Source organism: Polypterus senegalus, chromosome 4, assembly GCF_016835505.1.
Source record: "Polypterus senegalus isolate Bchr_013 chromosome 4, ASM1683550v1, whole genome shotgun sequence".
NCBI classification, from domain to species: domain Eukaryota; kingdom Metazoa; phylum Chordata; class Cladistia; order Polypteriformes; family Polypteridae; genus Polypterus; species Polypterus senegalus.
In genome coordinates, this window is record NC_053157.1 from 8,293,681 (window position 1) to 8,300,025 (window position 6,345).

A 6,345-nucleotide genomic window follows, 5' to 3' on the forward strand; every position below is an offset into this window, starting at 1 on the left:
CATATGTATCTTTGTCATATAGTACCTTTCATATTATCACGTGTAGGGGCACTACCGAGCCCCAGACCCAGGAACGCCCAACACTGTCACTGGCTCAAATAATACATTTTTTAATGCATCAAGCAACTTATACAATGTAGCACAACCAATAATCCCATAAAACAATGAATCTCCTTCCTTTCCTTCAGCCTCCAGTTGAGTGTCACCCTTGATGAGTCCAATTCAGTAGGTTCCTTTAATGCTGGATCTGGAATGGCTCCCAATGGCCAGGCATGATCTGTGGGGAACACTTGTTGGGTTATTTGGGAACCAGGACAGTCCACCCCTGAGAGTAGCACCCCCCCTCCCCCGCCCACCATGGGGACTCCAACAGGGTTCCACTTCCAGACTCCACTTCTCATGAACTCATGTGGGTCTCCAAGCTGGGACACCTCCATTGGTCCACTGCCACCTAATGTATGGAGGGTGGTATTGCTCCTGGCCTCTGGTTTCTGCTTGTCCACCCCCTGGCACCTTCCAGCATGATGCCATCGTACAGCTGGGATGGCCGTAGGTCCCCCATGACACTTCTAATCTCTCTGCCATCTCTCTCTTATTGTGTAGTTCTATTCGTATCTTTCTCCGTCAGTCAATCTATCAATATCTTTGATAGAGTGTCTTTCATTTCTAGTCACCTATAATCAGTTCCAGAGACGCACAAACAAAAATCAGCTTGCACGCTTACATAAAACATACAGGTTGTGAATTTTTTATTGTTGTCCCGTCATGAAGATGAGATATCTGGCTTTGTGATGCTCATCTCTTACACTTTTTGGCTCATTGCTGCCCACCACAAAAGTCTCTCCCTCTGTCTCCTGCCCAACATCTTTTTTACATGCACAGCATGTCCAGAATGCTTTCATGGGTATGGGCATTGAAGTCACCTCAGGTGGCAATGTTTTTCTGAGTGCCCTCCTTGCTCAGTTGTCCTAAGGTTTCGGGGGTTTAGGTGCTTGGATGGCACTTCAGAAGAGAAGCAGTGCCCGGCTCATTAGTTGAGTTTAACAAGTCGTTCTGCACCTTGGAAGCCAAGGCAGGGTAAGTGAGGACTAAACAACATCTTCCAAATGCTGGAGGAACCTTGGACCAGTGTGACTCAGTGGGGATGTTGGTTTTCAAGCTATAATAAACCTATGCAGAGCTAAACATTTTCAAATGTAATCAAATTAAAACAAGCAACTGCCAACATTTCGAAGATGTGAACAGTGGGATGAGTGTTTTAGTCGTGATGCTTGATGTAGTTTGAGTTCTTCTAGCACTCCAGCGATGTTTAAATTTTATAGAGAGTGTCCATATCTTGGAGTATCTACAGTACAGCATAGACTCTCTGAAGGCTTACTTCTTCTTCTGGCTGCTCCCGTCACAGCGGATCATCTTCTTCCATATCTTCCTGTCCTCGTCATCTTGCTCTTTCACACCCATCACCTGCATGTCCTCTCTCACCACATCCATAAACCTTCTCTTAGGCCTTCCTCTTCTCCTCTTCCCTGGCAGCTCTATCCTTAGCATCCTTTTCCCAATATATCCATCATCTCTTCTCTGCACATGTCCAAACCAACACAATACATTCTCTGAAGGCCACTAACCCATAATACATTTACCTTACATGTATTAGTTTAGCAGACATTTTTATCCAAAGTGACTTACAAAGAAGGTCAACATAATTAACTAACCTCAGTCTAGGGATTACTGTGGTATGACAAAGTTACACAAATTGATTAAAGATGGTCAATAAACAGTATGAACAGAAAGCATTCATTAACAATTTGACGGTTCTCAACAGACCTGTAGGGTTTTTAAATGCTTCTCAAACACTTTGATGGGATCAGTAGACCGGATGGAGGTCCACCATGACAAGAACTACAAGAGTCCAGATTGAGATCTGATACCACGTGAGAGGTGGCGTCACCAGATGCTGGCCATTGGCAGACCGGAGCGGGCGAGATGGAGCATTGCACCTCACCACCATCTCCATATACTCTCTAGGCCAGCATCAAGCCTCTGAACTTTCTATGTGGTGCAACATGGAAGAAATGACAGAAGTCCATCTTGGCTGGTTGAATGTAATCCTGTGTTGGTCCTCCTTTTACTTTCAAAACAGCCTTAACTCTTCATGATAGGATTCCACAAGATGTTGGAAACATTTCTTTGAGAGTCTGCTCCATGATGACTTGAGTGCAACACACAATTTCTGGATATTCGTGCGGCAGAATCTCCTGTCCTACCACATCTGAAAAGTGTTTTAACGAAATCAAAATTCAATGACTGGGAAGGTCACTGAAGAACAACTAAATCATCATTCATGAAAATCAGTTTCCTTTGTGACATGATGTACTACTATGGGGGAAGTAGCCATTAGAAGATGGGACAAGTTGTGGCCATGAAGGGATGCCCAACAGGCTATGACATTGAAGTGATGATTGATTGGTAGGTTTTAAACGGGCCCACCAAAACATTCCCCACACCATTACACCACCACCACCAGCTTGGAAACCTTTGACGTAAGGCAGGTTAGGTACCTGGATTCATAGTGTTGGTGCCAACTATCTCTGTGCCTCAGCAGAAATTGAGATTCATTAGAACAGGCAACACTTTCCCAGTGTGGAACACGAGTGAGTACAAAAAACATTTAGGGTGCCAATCAGGCCACTCTGCTTAATTGTGACCCACAAATAAATTTAAACAAACAATCAGGTGGTCAATGGTGTAACCAACAGAACAAAAACCAAAAAGGAGCAGAGGGATTCTCTGCAAAGGGTCCATCTGTGGAGCTCCATCCCATAGTAGGCGCAGATCAAGAAAGTGGCCACCTTTGTATGGCTCATGCTGGAATGGGTGGAGCATCCCAGAGCACCGAGGGCGGGGTCAGACTTCTCGGGGCTGCAGACGGACGAGACAAGACAGTTAGCAACAGCGCCCCCTGTCATCCTGGAGTGGTATTGCATACCTGGTCTGAGCTGATAAGGTGATCCACTGATACGCATGCATGACACCTACTTTCAGCTGTTCAGTTTTAGCGAGTCTGTGCTTAAAGCACCCTCAGCTTCTGTCTATGGCTGATGGGAGTAGAACCTGATGTTGTCTTCTGCTGTTGTAGCCCATCTGCCTCAAGGTTTGATGGGTTATGCATTGTGAGATGCTCTTTTGCGGACCATAGTTGTACAGAGATAGCATCAGCTTGGACCAGTCTGGCCCTTTTCCTCTGGTCTTTCTCATCAACGATACATTTCTGCCCACAATACTGCCACTCACTGGATGTTTTTTTGTACCGAGTAAATGCTAGACACCATTGTGTGTGAAAATCTCAGAAGACCAGCAGTCCCAGAAATACTCAAAGCAGCCAGTTGGGCACCAAAAATCATGCCATGGTAAAAAAATATATATACATTTTTCATCCATTCTGGTGTTTGATGTGAACATGAACTGAAGCTCTTGATCTGTATGTGCACTTCACAGCTGCCACGTGATTAGCTTATTAGAATATTTTATGAAAAAGCAGGTGTACAGGTGGTGCAATAATAACTTTCTCAGTGAGTGTATGCTGCATACGCAGACAGTTTTTATAGTTATTTAGGCGATTATTGAGAATTCATATTTCAAGAAAAGTGTGTCACACAGGGATTCAGGAGCGGGTATTAATTTGGCAGGTTTGTATTTTGCAATTCAGCACTTTTGCCACTAGGGGGTGGCACTGCCTGAGAATTTATGGGAAATTATTGGCCGTGCCATTAGCAGTAGAAGTCATGTGACAACGCAAGTCCGCCTCACTAAATGTTTACCTTTTTTAAAATATGCAGACATATCAAGGTTCGATCTTCATTTAAAACAGTACCTCTCTATATTATTATATGACAGAACAAACTCCATCCATCCATCCATTTTCTAACCCGCTGAATCCGAATACAGGGTCACGGGGGTCTGCAGGAGCCAATCCCAGCCAACACAGGGCACAAGGCAGGAACCAATCCTGGGCAGGGTGCCAACCCACCGCAGGACACACACAAACACACCCACACACCCAGCACACACTAGGGCCAATTTAAAATCGCCAATCCACCTAACCTGCATGTCTGTGGATTGTGGGAGGAAACCGGAGCGCCCGGAGGAAACCCACGCAGACACGGGAGAACATGCAACCTCCACGCAGGGAGGACCCGGGAAGCGAACCCGGGTCTCCAAACTGCGAGGCAGCTGCGCTACCACTGCGCCACCGTGCCACCCCCAGAACAAACTTCATACCATATTTCCATTTTGGAGTCAGTCATTTTCTAACCTGCTTCATCCTGAACAGGGCTGCAGGTTGTTCTGGGTAATGCTGGAGAGGGACAATTGGGGTGCTGGAGCCTATCCCGGATAGCATAGGGCGCAAGACAGGAGCAAAACCTGGCCAAGGCGCCATTCCAGACATTTTGTAGTCCATTATATAATTAAAATAAGCTGTAAAAGAGAAAAGACAAGGTGGTGCCCACCTTGGCAAGTTGAAAAACAACAAAAATCCATTCACTGCCTCAATAAACAGCTGAAGAACCCGGGTCTCTGAGATTCTGCAATAAAGCAGAAGACCAATTGGCTAAAGGGGAAGTACAACTTCTCCAATCTTGGATCTTCACCTCATACAATGCGGCAAAGACTCTTCTAAAATAGAAGCAAAAAAAACAAGAGTGGCTAGACTCCAACACAAGATATGACCCACAGCAGGACCACTTCAGTAAGCTAAGCAGGAGAAGTTAAGCCACCATCTTTCATTCCAGAACTGGGCACCGTTTATTACATCAATAAATGCCTCAATAGACTGGGTCTCCGACATTCAGCAAGGTGGAAATGTGGTTCAGAAGATCAAACCACCAGAGCACATCCACCCTCATCTGCTGGCAATGAGAAACCATATTTGGCCAGTGGGCACCAGCCTCTTTACCAAGCTCTGGGAACTCTCTGATAAACTACGATGGACAATGAAATTCTTAGAAGCTATTGGCATCAGCATGTAGGCACAGCCATGGAAATGAATGCAGATGGAAAAAAAAAGATGACTACTATGAGCTTCAGTATCATATTATTCTCAAGCCCACTCTGGTATTATGAAAAATTCATTCGAAAGTTTACCTTGCAACATGACAACGTCATCTCATGTCAATGGAAATTATGAGGTGACAGGATTAAAGTGTTTAAAAATCAAGAAGATCAAGAAGGGAACTGGTACGGTAGATCCCAGCAGTTAGTTTCAAATAAAGAGCATGGGGACACGGTTGGACACTTGGCAAGAACAAATTTTGCACATGGAATAAATGACCAAGCAGTGTGGTAGAGAGAAGGCCTTTAGGACCTTCACATATCAAACTTGACGTTATTTTGGACAATGCAGGTGAGTAGGATGAAGCAGTTGGTTGGACCAAGGGGCTTGTCCTCACTGTAGTTTCTGTAAGGAGACTTTGGCGTTATTGGCTAAGCCCGTGCTTCTCAAATTCAGTCCCTGCTTGTGGCTGCAGGGGTTTTTGTAACCAACAGTTTCACAATCAGCGAGTCATTTGACTTCTAATTGATATTATTCTTTAATTAGTTTGCCCTTTTCCCCCTAATTTGCTATTCAGATAAATCACAGCAGTTCAGATTAATAGTTATAAGAAATTTAGAAATGCTTGCATTTTTGCCATTCCTTCGATTTCCCATTAATATGCTTCATTGCTCCATTAATTGGACCTTAATGACAGCAAATAAATACATTGCAAAAATGGATCATCCAAAAATAGATAAATTAGGACACTATTAAAACAAATCTGAAGATCATTGTACAATAGATAGATAGATAGATAGAGATATACTGATGGATGGCTGGCAGGTCAACCCATTTGGCGCGCCCAAAAAGTGAAAGGATGGGGGAAAACGCAGCTACTTTGGGATACTGCCTCCCCCAGGACACTAGATGGCCATTTCCCTGCAGCATAGCGGTGCCCCGGATTCCCGCAGGGCACCATGGGATATGGAGTTCGACTTTACAGCCTTGCTGGGTACCGTGGGTACCGCCAGGAGATGCTGCAGGTAGACAGGGGGATTTTTGCTTCCCGTATAGTGCGGAAGTACTCCCAAGTCCCGGGGACGGAAGCTCCAAATTACTTCTGGGCTGAAGAAAACTCAAGCCCTCTGTTTGACCCGGAAGTGCTGGCAAGTCACGCGAGAGGAAGAACGGAAGCACTTCTGGGCCAAGGACTATATAAAAGGACTGTTGGGAACCCAGCAAGTGAGCCGGAGTTGGAAGGGAGTTGACAAAGCTTGCTGGGAGGTGTGCAGGAGAGAATTGTATATTATTGT